Source organism: Canis lupus, chromosome 22, assembly GCF_011100685.1.
Source record: "Canis lupus familiaris isolate Mischka breed German Shepherd chromosome 22, alternate assembly UU_Cfam_GSD_1.0, whole genome shotgun sequence".
Lineage (NCBI taxonomy): Eukaryota > Metazoa > Chordata > Mammalia > Carnivora > Canidae > Canis > Canis lupus.
In genome coordinates this window covers 30,566,851-30,586,540 of record NC_049243.1, presented here as the reverse complement: position 1 = coordinate 30,586,540, position 19,690 = coordinate 30,566,851, and positions in this window count along the sequence as shown.

Genomic DNA, 19,690 nt, shown 5'->3' with positions numbered 1-19,690 from the left:
TGACAGATTATAAGATGAGTTATTTGGGCTTCCCTTTTGTTTTAGTAACAGACAACGTTTCCCAAGTTCTTTACAAATTGTTCCTCATTAATTCATTCTCTCTCTCTCCATTCTACTACTTTCCAAGTGGATGAGGGAAAGAATCTAAGGGTTAGAGCAAGCCCTACTTTCTGTAGATAGAAGGGAAAGGACAGAAGAATATTTTCTTCTGCAGCCTTTATCTATCTTTGAAAAGCATTGAATGAAACCACACAGTTCAGAGAGAGTGGAATGTGAAGGCCATTGACTTGGATTTTAGCCTCCCTGGTGACTTGGGCTGCTTGCTTCTATTTCATGGTGTGGTTTTATTTTATTTATTTTATTTTTTTATATAAATTTATATTTTTTTGGTGTTCGATTTGCCAACATATAGAATAACACCCAGTGCTCATCCCATCAAGTGCCCCCCTCAGTGCCCGTCACCCAGTCACCCCTACCCTCCGCCCACCTCCCTTTCTACCACCCCTAGTTCGTTTCTCAGAGTTAGGAGTCTCTCATGTTCTGTCTCCCTTTCTGATATTTCCCACTCATTTTTTCTCCTTTCCCCTTTATTCCCTTTCACTATTTTTTATATTCCCCAAATGAATGAGACCATATAATGTTTGTCCTTCTCCGATTGACTTATTTCACTCAGCATAATACCCTCCAGTTCCATCTACGTCGAAGCAAATGGTGGGTATTTGTCGTTTCTGATGGCTGAGGAATATTCCATTGTACACATAGACCACAGCTTCTTTATCCATCATCTTTCGATGGACACGGAGGCTCCTTCCACAGTTTGGCTATTGTGGCCATTGCTGCTATAAACATCGCGGTGCAGGTGTCCCGGCGTTTCACTGCATCTGTATCTTTGGGGTAAATCCCCACATGGTGTGGTTTTAATCTTCACTAAGCCTTGACATTGATTTGCCCATTTATGGGAGGGGGGGATTTATTTCTTTTTATTTGCCTCAGGCGCTCAACACAAACCTAGCATATAATAGATCATCAAGAAAAGTTTGTTGAATAAGTGAATGAATGCTAATGTTAATTCATTCTTTTTTATTAGGGAGAAAAAAACTAACTGAAAATTTGCCCTTTACTTGTTTTTGGTGACACTACTAAGAATCAATAATCTCTCTTTATATGTATTTTTTGAGAAATTTTAACTCTAGTTTCGTAAATAAATAAAAATGACTCTCCTTCTGACTTGAAAGCCAGAGATTATGAGAAGACCTAAACTAATATGGGTATTTTATTTTGAATAGTTATTAGGTGGCAGTTGTTCCAAAATCCTGAATCTTCCGATGAAAGTCAAGTTCACTGAGAGCCATATTGTAGACTTTCTTCCAGGGCTATTATTTATTACAAATTTTCGAAATCTTAACTGGAAAGTTTCAAGAGGTGCCTCTTAAGAGTTGAAGGAAAGAAATTTGACCTCCCTGGAACACTGGAGTATACTGTTCCAAATGTTCTGCTGGTGAGGGTTGTGGGTTTTTAAAATGACAGTTGCAAGGAATTTAAAAAATGATCTGTGCAGTGATGCTCTGACCTTACAATAGTGGGCATGCTGTTTTTCTTTCTGCGCAGAACCATGTGTGTTCCAAGTGTTAAGTACTTTCCATGAGCTAATGTCAGAACCACTGCTATTAGGCCAAAGTTTTGCCTGCTCAGTCTGGGAGTGTTACTTTTAAATTATAAGAAACAGCAACAGTGCTATAGACTGGATGTTTACATCCTCCCCAAATTCGTATGTTGAAATCCTGACCACTCTCCCCACCCAATGTGATGGTGTTCCTAAGGGGGGCCTTTGGGAGGTGAATAGTTCATGAAGGTGGAGCCCTCAAGAATGGGATCAGTGCTCCTTATAAAAGAGACCCCAGCGAGCAACTTTGTCTTTCTCACCATGTTAGGACACAACATGTTTGTTGTTCATGCGCAGCACCGTCCCCCCCACCCGCCCTGCACACCAGGCATTTTTGTTACAGCAGCCTGAACTATGACAAATAACAGTGAAACTGTATTATATTGTTGCTATATTTCTACTCTGGAATGAATAGTCTCCTTCTCCCAGTATCTTAGAAGAATTCTCAAAACTAGTTTCATGTTATAGTTTAATTCTAGGTTTGAGTCAGTTTGGGGATAAGTAGGAAAACCAATGCTTTGTTTTAGTTTCTGGATCTAGCAGATGAAGAGGGTCTTTGGGGCTTGAAACCTTTGACATTTGTCTTTGATCCACTATGCTTTATGAAATAATTGATAAATCTGCCAGCGACTTCTAGTTAAAGGACGGTATTAACTCTCATTTAGTTACAGCAAATTAAACAAAACTGATCATTAAGAAAGAGCAGAAAGACGGAAGTCAGTCATCTCTTTAAAAATGCTGAAGTTAAAATTGCCACACGCCATGGTGAGAAACTATGAGAGACTCGCTTTTTTTTTTTTTTTTTTAAGAGATAGCCTCTATGGGCCTTTTTTTTTTTTTTTAAGATTTTATATATTTATTAGAGACACAGAGAGAGAGAGAGAGAGAGAGAGGCAGAGACACAGGCAAAGGGAGAAGCAGGCTCCATGCAGGGAGCCCAACATGGGACTCGATCCCAGGTCTCCAGGATCAGGCCCTGGGCTGAAGGCAGCGCTAAATCGCTGAGCCACCGGGGCTGCCCGGGAGACTCACTTTTTAAATTGTGATAGGCAGTTTCCTTATTGGGAAGTTTTAAAACGAGGGCTAGAGTGCTAGGAGGATTATTGTCAGTGGTTCTGTGAAAGACATAGATCTTGGAGATATGCTTAGTGATTTTCAACGCCATCCACTTCAGTCTTTGTCTCTCAGAAAATGAGAGTCTTCAGGTCTAATATAAAAATAATGTAAAATGGGTTCTGGGTGGTTCAGTGGTTGAGCGCCTGCCTTTGGCTCAGGTTGTGATCCTGGGGTCCTGGAATCGAGTATGGCATCAGGGCCCCCACCCGGAGCCGCCTTCTCCCTCTGCCTCTGTTTCTACTCTCTCGCTGTGTCTCTCATGAATAATTAAAAAAATGTAGTAATGTTTTCCTTAATCCAAAGTTTGGAATTTTGTTATAGTTGGGTAGTGTTTATGCTCCAAAGAAGTTGCCATAGCAGTTATAAGAGATGTATAGCTAAAATAAACTGTATTAATAAAGCTAGGCTATGGGAAACTAAAATAAAGTTTATTAATAAGGCTTTAGGGAACTTCTGTCTTCCTTAGTAATTAACACTTTGCATCTGTTAAACCAAAAATGATTTAGTCTAAAAGCCAAAGGCTTAAAACACACACACAGATACACATCCCAAAAAGAAAAACAAAACAAAATAAAAATCCCCAGATGAGCATGCTTTTATTTTAGTATTCTATAAGCAATGTCCATAATATATTTTTAAGCAAAATGAAGTATATTTGTCAAAAATAACTTTTTAATTTTGCAGATACAAAACCATCCTTTTCTAGTCAACAACCCTGTGCTCCATGTACTGTTAGAAGCAACCGGAAGCTCTTGCACATGTTAATTTCCCCTGGAGTGTTGAAAGGGAAATGGTGAGAAAACGGGGTTAGTCAAGCATTGGGTAGTGAGAATGTATGAAGCATAACTATGAAAAGACAAGAATTCTCTTTTTCTATAGGAAAGTCAAATTAATAAGCCTATATAAATCCTGTTTTTTAAAATGATTATTTTAGTAGACTTACCTTTATTGCAATAAGAGCTACCAGAAATTAACTTAAAATGATATTTAGCGGATCATTAGTAGACAGAAGGGAAGGGCTGGCTATCTGTTAAAAATTTGTGATGTTGGAGAGGATAAAAAAAGTTCTGGAGACAGGTGATGGTGATGGCTGCACAACAATGTGAATGCAGTTAATGCCACAGAACTGGATATATAGAAATGGTTAAATGGAGGGTGCCTGGATGGTTGGGTTGATTGGGTGTTGGAACTCTGGTTTCAGCTTAGGTCTTGATCTCATGGGATGTGGGATGGGGCTGTGTGGGGCTCTGTGCTCAGTGGGGATTCTCTTCCTCTGCCCCTCCCTCCATTGCATGTGTGCACACTTTCTCTCTCTTTCTCTCAAATAAATGAATAAATCTTTTAAAAATATGGTTAAATGGTACATTTTCTGTATGTGTATTTTATCACAATAGAAATAATATGAGTTTCATGAAGATAACTTGAAAAATATAGAAAATTATGATGAGAATAAAAATTCTAATATAAAGCTGTGAAAACAACGATATTGAAATCACCTCTAACTATAATGAAGAACCATGAAAAGTTGCTCTTCTGGCTGTCATATGCCAGTAATATAATGCTTAAACATATTTGCAATTCTTCATTTGGAAGAGTTATGAATCATTCAATAAAATTAGCCTAATAACTTTAGGTAACCTTTTAATTTCTGAAAATTTGAGAATGCATGTTTGTATCAGTATGAGCTTAAATTTGTATTTTATGAGTATTCTATTTTTGGTGCTTTGTCCCTCTCCATTAGCTCAAATAATTAAGAATTGGTACTCAAATTGAAATGAAATTCCACCCCATTTGGAATTTCAAAGGGCTTTGCAAGAACATTACAATTTCCATTCCACAAGTCAGAGGCAGGAATAAATAATTGTTCAGGAGGGTAAGAGCATTTAGAGTCAGGAATCAACTTAGCATTTTTAATGTTAAGAAAAGTCCTGATCTGGGGTACCTGGCTGGTTTAGTAGGTACAGCATGCAACTCTTGATCTCAGGGTTATAAGTTTGAGACCCATGTTGGATGTAAAGATTACTTAAAAATAAAATCTAAAAAAAAGGAAAAGTCCTGGTCTATGTTCTGTTAACATTTTTGTTATTACATAAATTCATTTAGTGTTTGCAGGGCTTATAGCATCAGGCCAATCTTTTTTTTTTTAAATATAGATTATCTATTTATTTGAAATAGAAAGCAAAAGAGCAGGGGGATGGGCAGAGGCACAAGCTGACTCCCCACTGAGTGAGAGGCAGTCTAACCCCAGAACCCTGAGATCCTGACCTAGCTGAAGTCAGATGTTTAACTGACTGAACCACTCAGGTGCCTCAACATAAGGCCAGTCTTTATGCACCAAAGCTACGTAATGGAAAATCAAAGTAGTGATCTTAAGGAGATATCAAAATAACTGCATGGATTGGAACTCTCTACTGGGATATTTTCTACAGAATTTTCCCAATGGTCATCTGCAACAGGAGGGTTAAGGATGACCAGAGGATGTGATTATCTGTCTTAGCTGCTTTGGGATTCGCATCATTTAGGAAGTGAATCAAAGCTGAGGGTTGTCAACTCAGGAGGAAGAAGATTCTTCAGAATGATGGATTGTAAATTTGGGTGAAAATTAATACTGGGAAGAATATATATACCAGATGGCAGAGGAACCAACTCAATTGAAGTAATTTGGGAGGTTAGACATACAGATAGAGCAGTGGTTCTCAGTGGGGAGGGGGTTGGAGTACTTCTTTCCCCTCCCCAGGATGGGCCACGTCTGGAGATGTTTTTGGTTGTCACAAGTTGGGAGAAGGGTGCTACTGGCATCTGATGAGCAAAAACCAGGGACACTATTAAACATCTTATTAACATACAGGATAGCCTCCCACAACAAAGAGTTATTTGGCCCTACATGGGGATAATCCTGAATGTATAGGTAGGCAAAGATATAGCCATGGTAAGGCATTGGGTTTAAATGTGGACCAAGGTATTGACTGTTACAGAGTTCCAAGAGGAGAGGGATATGTGACTTGCCAGATTTTGCATGGGTTAAAGTGAAGGAAGGAGATGGCTAGTGGGTAGAAAGACTCTTGCTAAGGTATTTTTGTGATCTTGGTGGGTGTTGCATTGGGGCAAGCCAGGAGAAGCCTGGAAAATAATTGAACAGAAAGTCTTGCCAGGCAATGTATCAAGTCTGGAGAAGGGCAAGCCAGTACCATAGCTTCAGGCAGCAAAGTGAAGTTTAAATGGCCCTAGAAAAGAAGTGGATAAATATGGTGGGCCTGGGTAGGTGAATGTGGACAAGAGTCTGGGAAGACATGACTGGTAAAAAGTAACAGAAGCCAGCAAGTAAAACAAGGGTTCTCAAACCTGCTTGTACATTACAGTTAGGGCATTAAAAAAATTACCGATACCAAGGCCCCAACTCAGACCAATTCAATCGGTGTTTGGGGGAAGAGAGTTTGAGATGTCAATTATGTTTATAGATGTTTCCCAAATGTTTCTTATGTGCAACTGTCTTCATAGGTCCATAAAGTCAAGGAGGAATAAATAGGGCAATTAGGACAAAACTGAAATAAGCTGCCGTCTGAGATTAGGGGCTAGTTGTCCTCTGCCCTGGAGTTTTGCTACCTGTCCTTTTTCAGGGATGTGTGCAGGTTGCTGGTGGCTGGTGTAGATGCCAGGAGCTTGAGGCTGGGTTTTACTTACAGGGGAAGGCAGAGCTGGGCAGGCAGGGGCTCACTTCTTACTAGTGGCCAATGACTGAGCTTTGCCTTTAAACTTCCAGAAAGGCCTCAAATTACCTTCTGATGAAGAGGAATCACTTAGGAATAAAAATAATATTAAGTTTTATGGGCAATTAAAATTTAGTTCATATTTTATATGTATAGGAAAGAGAAGGATGCCATTCTGTCAAATTGTATATCTTGGGGAAAGTGCACAATTTTCTCTACCGGTAGCTGATAAAAGCAGCTTGTTATCTCAATGCCCAAGGAAGGATGATGAACTGGCGAGAAGGGTGACTCCTTTTCAGAGAGGCATCTCCTATCTGCCCTTTCCAGTGTGGAAACATTCCTGAGAAAACATTCCTTTTTAGCAGAAAGGGAATATGCGTGAAAGCATTCTTTGTCTGCAGATTCCTGGGACATTTTCAAAGGGATTGAGTAAGTGACTGGTGAGAATCTAGTCCGTTTTCATTTGTCTCTGGCAGGGCCTGGTAGCAATTTAATATTCTTTATTATTATTTTCCATGCAACTTCCTTCCTAGCTTATGATTCCTGTCAGGACTGTGTATTATTACACATTAGTCATTTTTCTTGGGTTGGTCTATAATGCTTCAAAGGAGGGCTGGCGTGTTTCAGTAATTTTGCTCACAATTTGATTTGCATTTTCTAGAATCCCAATTTAGTTTCATCAGCACATTTCCACATACAACAGCTGGGCCCCTGGATGGGATCATTTACATATATTAGCAGCCGAAAGGTAGGCACCAGCGACCAAAGCTGGCCTGACACTTTCTCAGCACCTCAACTGACATTTTTGGAAGTAAACTCTGCCTCCCTATTGTAACTATGTCAGTGACAATATTCTGTGGAAGACTTACAAAAAACTGTTGATCTCCAGGCAACTTTTAAGCTATAGCTTTGATGGAAGGCATTGAAGGATAACTAGAGAATATGTTCTGTCCTACTTCAGGGTCAGGAAAGAATTTCAACCCCTCCTACTACATATATCTTTATTATTAGATAAATGGCAGAGGAATCGGCTTCTCAATTGGTTGATGATTGCCTGAAGGAAGATAATCTATTAATCCATAAACATCACTGTGACTAAGACCCCTGAATGACTCTCCAAACAGCTGCCATCACACACCTGGGATTTGAGTAAGTCGTTGTGCAAGGCTCAGAAAGCCCACGTTTCTTATCACCATTTTCTTTACTTACAATTAAATTCTTGAACTATGGTCTTGGTCTGTACAGTAAACTAAAAATGCCTCCCCACCTTCCCTCAGAGATATCTGCATCCTGATTATGGAAATCTGTACTTGTGAAAAAGATTTATTTGCAGATGGTGATTGAGTGAAGCATTTTGAGATGAGATTATCTTGGATCATGTCAGAGGTCCCTGAGTGCCATTACGACTGTCATTAAAAGAGAGGCGGAGAGGATTTGAACACAGAGAGAAGAGGAGTAAACCATGCCACCACAGAGGCAGAAGTTGGAGAGATGGCCACAAGTCAGATGTGGCCACAAGTTGGAGAGATGTGGTACAAGGAATGGTGCAGCCACCAGAAGCTAGAGGAGACAAGGACAGGATTTTCTTCTATACCTTCTGGAGGGAATGTGGTTTTGCCAACACCTTAATTTCAGCCCAGTGAAACTAATTCTGGACATCTGGCTGTTGGACTGTGAGAGAATAAATTTCTGTTTTTTTTAAGCTACCATGATTGTGGTAATTTGTTATGACTGTTTTAGGAAACTAATATAGTCTGAAGAGTCTATCCCATGGGTCTTGGACAGGTTGCTTATTTATTCTAGTATATCAAAGCCAGTGATTTTCTTTTCTGGAAATAAATTATTAATTTATTTGATATTTTTCATTTGGTATCTCATTTATCACCCATTTGTTCTACTGAATCCTTTCTGTTTAGGCAGATGATCTGCTGAAGAGATCCCCAGATATGGGACAAAACATTTGTGAACAAGTAACCTAGAAGACTCAGTGTTCCAGGAAAGAGAGTTAACATTCTCTGCTATATATTGAACATTTATCATTTCACTGTTTTACTTTCCACTCCAGTTTCTATGAGATAGACAGATCCACTGTATTTTATCAGTATAGAATAGTTTTGTATAAGATACCATACAGTTGGAATTACACTCAACTGTTTTCAGACTTCACCTTTACTTCCTCTGCTGTTATTTGACCATGATTCACTGCACCGGCTTAGGAGTTATAGGACACTGTAGTATAGGTGTCACTGAGGGTAATGTGGGTCCTTGGGGGACCTATTTCTATACAAGTTGTGATACCCAGTGAAATGTTTCAAGAAAAGGTAATGGATTTTTGGTTTTAGTTAAAGGTCCTAGAAATGGATGAAACAAACTGCTAGAGATTTAAAAAAAAAGCTCTTCATAAAAGCACTTCATGAATTTTTCTATTAAAAACCTGAGAAACATAATTCTTTTTATAATCATTGACCCCCCTCATATGACAATGACTGCTTCCTGAAGGGGATAGAATATAATCAAGTTGGAAAACTAAATGGCTTCTTTTAGCAAAGAATTTCAATACATGCTATATGCGCTGTGTTTGTGAAAAAGTATCAAGAAGCAAGTATTTTTTTTTTGAAAACATAATTTTACAACAAAATTATAAAGTAAATTTTTAGTTAAATGTAAATGATTCTGTTTTCCCAAGTGCCTTACCGATGGAAACAGGAGAACTCTTCAAAATAGGTTTGAGTCATTTGTACAGGAAATCTATATTTAAAGCTTAATTTTGTTTGTGGGTGTAAAAGAGCAAATTTTGCCACCCCAAGATATGCCTCTTTGGCATATTGACTGTTCTAAGCTGGTTATTTTTAAGAAACTGCAGAGGCAAGAGAAACTGAAAACTGGGTAGCAGTTAACTGGTAGTAAGAGACATTTACATACGTAAGAGAAATCTCCAATCCTAAGAGTTTCTTCCTCAGTATCAGGAAGAAGAGGACACTCTTAAGTCATTAGAAATTTATCAACAGACAAGTTGTGGGCTTAACTATGCATAACAACCTTACCTGGCTTTACTGTGCTTTTCCTCATAAGCTTCCATAACTCACTTCCCATCTCCAATACTTTCCTTTGGCTTTAGCTGGAGGTGATATTTAAGTTGATGGCTTCAGCCGTTTCAGTGAGTTACTCAGTTTTCCTTGGTCTCTGTCATGTATATAGGAGGTATATGTGTTATTAGACTTTGATTTTTTTCTGTTTTTCTGTCTTCTGTCAATTTGATTCTTAGACCAGCTAGAAGAATGTTGAAAGGTTAAGTTATAAATTCTTTTCTCCTCTACATGGGCAAGTACTTACTTGTTTACAGTTTTCATAATGCTCTCTGTCCCTTCCACAATTCATTCCAGGAACTGCGGTAGATACTGATTGGGGTAAATAAGACCATGTCTTTATTATCAAATGTTTTATTATAGGCTTTATGAATTTTCAGAGATACAAAGCAATTGTGAGCAAGGTGGGCCTGAGATCAGATTGAGTGGGGACAAGCTTTACTGTTTTCTGTTTACTTCAGAATTAATCCCCAATATTTCTTTTTTTTTTTTTAATCCCCGATATTTCTAACAAAGCCCAAGAATAAGTTAAATTTCACAATGTTGGGAGATGGGTTATACATATATAATTCTTATTTGTAAAATAAACCTTTGATAATGAAAATGCTGAAGAACAATTATAGGCTTTGCTCTGAAGGGTCAGTCTGAGAATTAACCAGAGAGATGGCATATGAATTATGGATTTTCTTGTCTAGTGAAATGTCTTTTATCACAATTCCCTGAGAAAATTTATATTGTGCATATTGAAGAGAATGAGAACTAATTTAATTATCCAGTCTGTTGTTTATTTTCTGTCTAAAAGAAAATACCCCCGTTTTCTTGTATAATGAATTCAGTACAATTACCATATGCCCAGTCAAAAATTGTGTCAGAATACCATACTACAGATATGTACTTTATATGATCAGTATTTATAAACAGATGAAAATACAATTTTGTTCACGGACACTAGATTAAAACAAAAAGAATATTTTGCTCTTTAAAATGTTCTAATCTATATAGAGAGTGTGTTCTCTTTACCTGAGGCAATACATACTGGCTTACCTATCTTAATATACTGAAAATATAAGAGGTGTATAGTGAAATAATTTCATGTAAAGTTGAAGTTTGCTAAGCTAAAGTAATTAAATAGTTGATTGGGTTGTGGAAAGAGATTAAAAAAAGAGAAATAGAAAAGTAGTTTCTTCAAAAAAAAAAAAAAAAAAAAAAAAAAAAAAAAAAAAAAAAAGAAAAGTAGTTTCTTCAAATTTGAGGTAAACGACTTTTATGTTCAGGGAAGTAATGTGGGTGCGAGGTCTGTGTGTGGAGGAGAGGGAAAGGGGATTTGGTTGTGGGGAAGGTGAGAATTCACAGGGTTTTAAAAATCAGACTTTAAGTGTTTCCTTGCAACTGTCCAGAGGTCCTGCCTTTGCTACAGTCTGAGTCTTGCTGTTCATTTCTGATTTCAGTTTTGAATTCTTGACATTGGCACCTCCCAGTACCCATACTTTGTCAGAAGTCAAGGCTATCTAAGAACCAGGCTGCTGAAGCTGAGATTCTCATCTGATTGTCAGCCACAGAAGGTGTGATAGAGTGAAACATCCAGGATTTCCAGACAAGAGACCTAGTTCTGAATCCTGGCAACTAACACTTATTAAATCTGTACCTTGGTAAGTCATTTATTTTCTTTGTGCTTCAGTTTTCTCACTATAAAATGGGAGGACTTCACCGTTTTGTTTTGACATTTCATAAAATAGCATATGTAAAAGCAGCTAAAAGTGATTTGTAAGTAGTAGGAGCTCAATTTCCTCCTCCACCTTCCCCACCTCCTCCTCCTCCTCCTTCTCCTTCTTTTCCTTCTCTTTCTCCTCCTCCTCCTCCTCTTCCTCTTCCTCCATTATAAAGAACACCCTGTTCATCCAGTCATCAGAGCACCTCCTCTTGGTGGCAGGGTAGATTCTCCAGAGATACTACACTAATATTTTATTATTATTATTATTATTTTAATATTTTATTATTTTGAAATAATAACAAATGAGCAAAAGAATTGTAAAACTTTTGTATGTGCACATGCCTGCATATGTTTATCTTTGGGGGGGGCACATCTTCTATCTTTTCCTTTCCTCTTTTTTTCCATATTTTTTCTCAGACTGGACTAACCTGGGCTGAGGTTAAAAGACTAGTTCAAGTTTGGATGTTGGCATAAGTCTGAAAACGTGGGCCCCAGAATTATCAAATTTTGTTTTGGTAGCAACTTTTTGGTACATCTTCATGCATGAGCCCCCACTCTTGCTTCTTACCCTTTCCCTTTATATTTCTAGGGATGACCACCATATTATGCTGCTTGTGGTAGCTGACAAGGCCAAAGATCTCAAAATCCATTTGTTAAGAACTAGGACATGAATTAGATTTTTCCTTAAAAGGGATTTCTCAAGAGGATAGGCGGGGATGGGGAAAGGCCTTCTCCAGTTGTTCTCTTCATCCTAAATGCAATCTCTTCCAGGATTTGCAGGTGGAACAAAGGATTTGCAAATATAAGTGACAGATGTGATTTATTTGACTGGGGTAGAATTAAAAAAAAAAAAAAAAAGAATCAATTGCCAATTTTTCAAACTCAGTAGATTTCCCACCCAAATCTAGATTTAGGTTGCTCTGAAAATGATCTGGCAACATTCCAACAAAGTAAGTATTGATAGATAATAAATAGCTGCCTTTAGAAAGGCAAGTGATCCCCAGTCTGAACATTCCCTCCTGCCTTGTGTAATTGCCCAGATTGGCTGTTTGGCTCTTGTAGGCATTTGGATTTGCTGCATCCACCGTACATTTAGCATTGCATATCCATTACCACCTCTCCTGGCCACATCTTCCCTCTTCCTGCCCTGGCATCCACCCACACATATATGTTTTTCCAGCAGAGCTCATGAGCTCAGTAAAAACAAGAACTGATCTTCAGAGAAAGAATAGGGTTTACCATGGCAAACCAATGATATTCAAAACTACAAGCCATAATTCCAGAAATACCAGTTCTGTTTTTTGTTTCTTTTGAGAAGTGAATATCTTATTTTGGAAGCCAAAACTATAATTAGAATACTACAGTGATATAGTAGTTTTATGAAATCAGTTAAAAGGCAGTGGATATGTTAAAGAAAGATTGGATTAAAGGATTGAAAAAGATAAATCAGGCAAATTCTCACCAAAAGAAAGCTTATGCACTTATAATAATTTATAAAAAAAGTAGACTTCAAGGCCAAAAAACATTAGTAGAGTTAAAGGTAAGATGTTTAATTCTCCTGAATGTTGTAACAAATTTGGATGCTCCAAATAACACAGTTTCAAAATATATAAAGGAAAATCTACAGAACTGTGAAGGGAAATAAACAATTCTACAGTGATAGTGGGAGACTTTAACACATCTTTCTCAGTAAGTAATGGAGCTAGTTAACAGGAAAATCAACAAAAATGGTGCACCTGGCTGGCATAGTCAGTTGAGCATGTGACTCATGATTTTGGAGTCCTGAGTTCAAACCCGACATGGGATATAGAGCTTATTTAAAAAAAAAAGGGGGGGGGGAATCAATAATGAGAGAAAATTTTGAGCAATATATTAATAGATTTGATCTAATGGTCACATATAGAACATCTAAGAACTACAAATGCATTTCTTTTTAAGAAAGGTTGGGTTATTTATAAAAATGAATATATCCTATATCATAATGGAAGTCAAAACAAATTTAAGATAGTAAAATGATAGAGTATGTTTTACCACAAATGCAATTCAGTTAGAAATCACTAACAAAAAGATATCTAGAAAGAAAAAAATCAGTATATGTGAAAACTAAATAAGAAAGTTCTAAGTAACCCATGGGTCAAAGAAGAAATCATAATATAAATTAGAAGTTTTTAGAATTACACCTAAATAAAGATACTACCTATAAAAACTTAGTGGGAGCAACCAAAGCTGAAAAAAGGGTAATTTTTAGTTTATATTTTAGAGAATTTAAGCTTATACATTTGAAGATATAGATGAATTCCTAGAAAAATATAACTCCCCAAAACTGACTCAAGAAGAAATAAAAAGCCCTGGTACAAAGAAGATTTCAGAGTCCTGAGTTCAAATTTATCTTCAGATAAATTTATCAGAAGTTTTACAAACATGGCTATTCCTTCTGTGTAGACTTAGAGAATAGGAAGAGTAATGTCTAGAATAAAATGCTCCTTAGAAGGAATATGAAAAAGATAATCCCATAGAAAAAGAGGCAAAAGATTTGCACATTTTCATAAAAGAGAACTTTCTTTTGTATTTTTATATTTTTAAAATAGCTTTATTGAGGTATAGTTTATGTACCAAGAAAAACAACAACAAAAAATCCCTGAACATATTTAAAGTATACAATTTAATAAGTTAGGAGATTCGCAGACAGCTGTGAAACCATCACTACAATCAAAGTAATAAAATATCTACTACCTCCAAAAGCTTCCTCCTTCTGCTTAGCCCTCCCTTTATTTGTGTGTTTGTGTGTAAGAACACTCAGCATGAGACTTATCCTCTTCACAAATTTTTAAATGTATAACATTAATTTGTTAACTATAGTCACTGTTGTTCCATAAATGTCATAAAAAGACTCATAAAAAGATCCTTAATCTTCTCCCCTCCCGACCTTCCCCTCTGTCTTGTCTATCAGTGGTCTTATTCAACAGTGTATTCCCATAGCATTAGAAAACAGAATAGGATCTGGCTCATAGTAGACTTTCAGTAAATATTTATGTGAACTATAAATAAATATGCATAGTTGAAATCATCCAAGTGGAAGAGAAAGCACAAAGAAAAAAATGAAAGGAATAATAAAGAGGCTAAAGGTCAAAGTCTCCAGAACACTGGCATGCAAGGTACTGTAGGATTCAGGAGAGGGCCTGAAGAGTAGATGGGATGTAGAAGCAAGGGCAGAAAGGGGAGCATAGCAGTGTGGTCAGGGCTATCTTTGGCTGCAAGGAACTGAACACCTAACTAAGAGTGGCTTGAATAATAGGCTTTTATAATCTCACATAATAGTCTGGGGGTAGGTAGTTCCAAGGTTAATTAGTACCGTATTTTCTCCATGTCAAAACTCTATATTAGCTCCTGCTAATTCTCCTGGCTTTCCTCTATGGTCACAAAAAGACCTGCCACAATATCAGATATTAAAAATTATGTCTTAAGATAGGAATTGTGCACAGTAGGAGCTTATCCTTAAGTCTCATGGGCCAGAACCAACTCCTAAACCAATTACAGCGAAGGGGAAGGAGATTTCCTTGATTGGCTTAAGCCAGTCATTTCCTGGGGCTGGGGAAGAGGCCTGCTGCCCTTGGGCATCCTGCTGTTCTATACCTGAACACAGCTGGCACCTGGGCGTAGGGAAGACAGGCAACAGTGTATCTGCTGTGGGGTTCAAAGAAAGAGGTGCTCAAGGAAGGAGTCAGTTGATTCAATGACAGCTGAGAGGTCATTCATATAAGGCAAGGATGGAAGGTGATTGCTGGATTTGACAATAAAGAGAAGGTTGATGGCAGTGATAACAGTAATTTCTGTGGGGCAGAGGAGGAAGTTGGGGGGTGGGGGCTACCAGGTTATGGTGAGTTAAAGAGTAAATGGGAAACAGAGGGTGAAGGTAGGAAGGGAAGGCAGTGTGTTTGAGGATCTGATCTGTCAGGGAGATGAGAGATCCTGAGGCTGGCCTGATCCATTATGCTCCCCAGCCAGGGCCAAATCAGCTGGGACATTCTCTGCTGGTGTATTTCAGAACTTTTTGAATAATTCCCAGAACTGATAATATTAGTTTATTACTTGTTCCTCTGACCATTCTAGTTACTTTTCTTTGACTTTTTAGTTCCCGCATTTCTTTCATGAAATATGGTAATCAGAACTCTACATAGGCTTTTGTTGAATTTAAAAATGGCTTTTCTCATTATAAAAATGTTTTATCACAAAAAAACACATAAAACCGAATGATACAGAAGGAAAATAAAAAAAATATATATATATATATACATATATGTGTGTATATATACATATATACTCCTAACCCAAGAGATACTCAGAGATATTACTGTTTTTCTTTTAGCTTTCCATCTATCATCTATCTATCTATCTATCTATCTATCTATCTATCTATCTATCATCTATCTATCTATCTATCTATCTATCTATCTATCTATCTATCTATTTTAGGATTGAAGACTTATTATTTGGGAGAGAGAGAGAGAGAGAGAGCAAGCAGTGGGAGGGCCAGAGGGAGAGAGAGAGAAGTAGACTCCCCGCTGAGTGCAGAGCTGGATGCAGGGCTCCATCTCAGGACCCTGAGATCATGACCCCAGCCAAAATCAAGAGTCATCTGCCCAATCAACCGAGCCACCCTGGAGCTCCCATCTACATATATATTTATTTTACACAGTGAAATAGTGTATTTTTGGTCTTATGATCTGCTTTTTTTTTTATATATATATTATATTGTGAGTTTCTCATTAAATGTCCTTGATGAATACACATTTTTGGCTAAAACATACGTATGGGGCACCTGGATGGCTCAGTTGGTTAAGCATCTGCCTTAGGCTCAGGTCATGATCCCAGGGTCCTGGGATGGAGCCCCACATTAGGCTCCCTGCTCAGAGCCTGCTTCTCCCTCTGGCTGCCACTCTGCCTACTTGTGCTCTCTCTCTCTGTCAAATAAATAAATAAATAAAGTCTCTTAAAAAAAATACTCTCATATAAATAGATCATTTAACATTGTTGAACATCTACATCATTTCCAATTCTTTTGCTATATTTGTGTCTGCCTATAACATAGTATCTTGCTATAAGTTTGTAGCAGTGGAATGAGTGGATCCGAGAGTATAAGATTATTTTAAGGTTTTTGGCAAGGCAGCCTTGGGTTAAATGTAGGTGCTCTGTGTCATGCTTATGTTCCAACTCAGATCCTGCCATTTTCTAGCTGTGTAATTTGGGGTAAGTAGTTGAGCCAAGCCTCAGTTTCCTAATGTGTATAATGTAGGTCATACTCTTTATTTCTTAGGGTTCATAATAAGTTAAATAAAATAATTTGCCCAGAGCTTTTAGTGCAATGTCTAACAACAAGTATGAGCTATTTCTGGAAATGATGCATCAACTTATGACCATAAGTAGAGTTTATTTTATTTTTAATTTACTATCTACAAAGTTTGGCGTATAGGTTTTAAAAAATTCTACAATAATACATACGGCTGATGTGTTCAAAGACATGTATCTTAATAAGTTTGGGGTCAGTAAATCAACAGCCTTTAGGTTTTTTCCCCTCAGGCCAAATAATTCAGATTTAGAGGTAATGTTGTACTGGCACAGAATGTTTTCTAGAAAATATTAATTTTGCCTTTTACTAGGTGTCTCTTGTTAATGCATTCTCTTGGAATCTCTTACATTTGATTAAATCATTAGAACGGGTATGAGTAGTTCTTAAACTATTTCTCAAAGGGCTTTCCCCACCTCTAAGCTATAGTTTCTATTATATATTAAGTCATAGGACTAAACAAAGCTATAAATTGGCTTTAAATAAAAATAATGCTTAGATCTGTGAAAAACCACTGATCCCAGATGTAACCTTTAGGTCTTCTGGAATCTCTGAGAACAGAAAGAAGGCAGTCTTTTAAATTTGCTGAATACCAAAGGATTTTTGATAGCTGGTAAAGTGATCTATAGCTCTGATAGTGTCTGACTTTTTTACTCTCTGCCCTGAGGCTCAGTTCCAGAGCTTGGAAGTTTTCTGACCCATGGATTTGTTTTACTGTGGCAGTCATGGAACCTGGGGTCCTAACCTTGCATAATAATGTCCTTGGGATTTGAGAATAACCTTTAGGGGAATAGAGCCAAGTTAGTACTGGAAATAGCCTCTACTGAAATTTCTAGTTGCCAGATACGATCTTTGGTATATTTTTTTTTTAATATATAAGCTTATTTTCAATATATTTTTAAAATATAAGTTTATTTTCCTTTTATTATAAAATATAAAATTTAAGTAATTAGGATAATTAATTTATAAAATATAAAATTAAGTAATTAGGATAAAACTGTGTGATCAGTTTTTCAGAACTTTTATTTCTGTATCTCAGCAAGGGGTTTTGCTGTGCTCTGCTGAAGCTAGCTCATATTGGCTCATCAGAGCTAATTGTTAAATTTTCACAAATCAGTTGAAGTCATGTTGGTAGCTTGAAGTCATCCATGATGGTAGTATTATGCCAGAGACATAAGCAAACACTACAAATCAGGGTTCCTAGTCCCCAAAGCCAGTTGGTAAATATTTACCAATAGATTGAAACTTTTTAGATATTTTTAAAGGCACTAAAAATTTTAACTTATCAAAGTTCAATATAATGTATTTGAGGTAGGATAAAAAGGTGAGTTATCAGGTAGTGTACATTCTACTAGTGGTTGTTTGTGAAATGCTATCATTTACTCAAAAATAGTCATTTAGAACATGACAGACAAATTGAACATGGGAGGAAAGGGAACTATAAATAGGAGACACATATTATAGTAAATGTGGGAAAATAGGCAACAAAGGTAAGAAAATAGAAAGCCAAGGGGAAAAAAATCTTGAAGAGTGAAGGACAGGAAGAAGACTCTGCTGAGCAAAATTGACACTAAAATTGAATTTGAAATGTACAGAGAGGTTAAAAAAAAGGCATCAGAATGAAATAGTTTTGAAAATGGTCAACAATACGAACTTGGTGAAGTAATGTCTTCCATCCAAGGTGACATTTGCTGAGAAGAAAAGTGGCTCTAAAACCAGCAGACTGAAAACAACACATCTTGCCCTTGGCATTTTGGAACACATTTAGAGAATAGCATATAGCATTGTGGGTAGGTAGCCATATATTTATTGTCCAAATTAAGACTTTTGTGGGTGAGAGGGGGCTCTGTTAATAATTACGCCTGAACAGCAACATAAACCGAAGCCGTGGAGGCAAACCAGGATATGCGTACACATGGATTCTAGGTTATGTTTTGGCCACCCCGCTTCCAATCCAACAGGTTAAAAGAGCTTGACTGATACATTTTACGATGAAAAAGATTAAAATACCTATTTCTAGAGTCAATAATTATATGTAATTAGGTTTTTGCCCATTATGAGAAGGTTAAAAGAGTAAAACGAGGTGATTCGTCACACTGTTGAATAAACAACAATAACTGTGAAGACTGCAAGGCATCACCGAGCAGTCCTCTTGTCTTGCTTCACCTTGGCGTGGCCCTCTGTGAACTGTCCATGCTGGAAATTGTAGGCTCAGAAGCTCTCCAACTTCTGGTTAATGATTAAGTCCTCTACTTTATACTGTTTCCTGTACTATTTCTGACCTTTTTTCTTTGTCCTGCTTAAGCAGTTAAATTTCTTCCAGCACCTAGAAATTCCAACACCTGGGTAGGAATCCCTAGTACCGGGTGAGAACACGGTTGCCTTCAAGAAAAGAGCTTGTAAACTCACGACTGAATTCCAGGGTTTTCCTCCTTCAGACTTGCCATTCCTCAACTTAGCTGTATGTTTTAGTCAGCTTTCCGAAGTTTTTCTCAAAGATTCATACGAGATTTCTCTGGAGAAACACTAATTTTCTGATTTTTATTGGTGCTATAAGTGCCTTGCTGAATTAGGCACCTCATTTATACCCCAATATTTGGGCACACTTTTCTTTCCTTTTGTGTGTGTGTGTGTGTGTGTGTGTGTGTGTGTGTGTGTGTTTTAAGATTTTATTTATTTATTCATGAGAGACACACACACACAGAGAGGCAGAGACAGGAGGAGGGAGAAGCGGCTCCCCACAGGGAATCTGATGTGGTACTTGATCCCATGACCCAAGGATCAAATCCTGAGCTAAAGGCAGACGCTCAACCGCTAAGCTACCCAGGCACCCCTGGGCACACCTTTCTTATGATATAATGGGGCTTGGGACTGCAAAGGTGGTTTCATTCTCTGGTGTTTGGCTACATTTTACACTGTATTCATTTTACTTTCTAGGAAATGGGTCAGCTTCTTTAAAAATTCAGTATCTAAGGCAAGGTACCAACAAATCTTTTTCCTGGAACTCTCTTCACAAGTACCTTCCTAGAAATTCTAAGATCACCCTTCTGTAAATCTACTAGA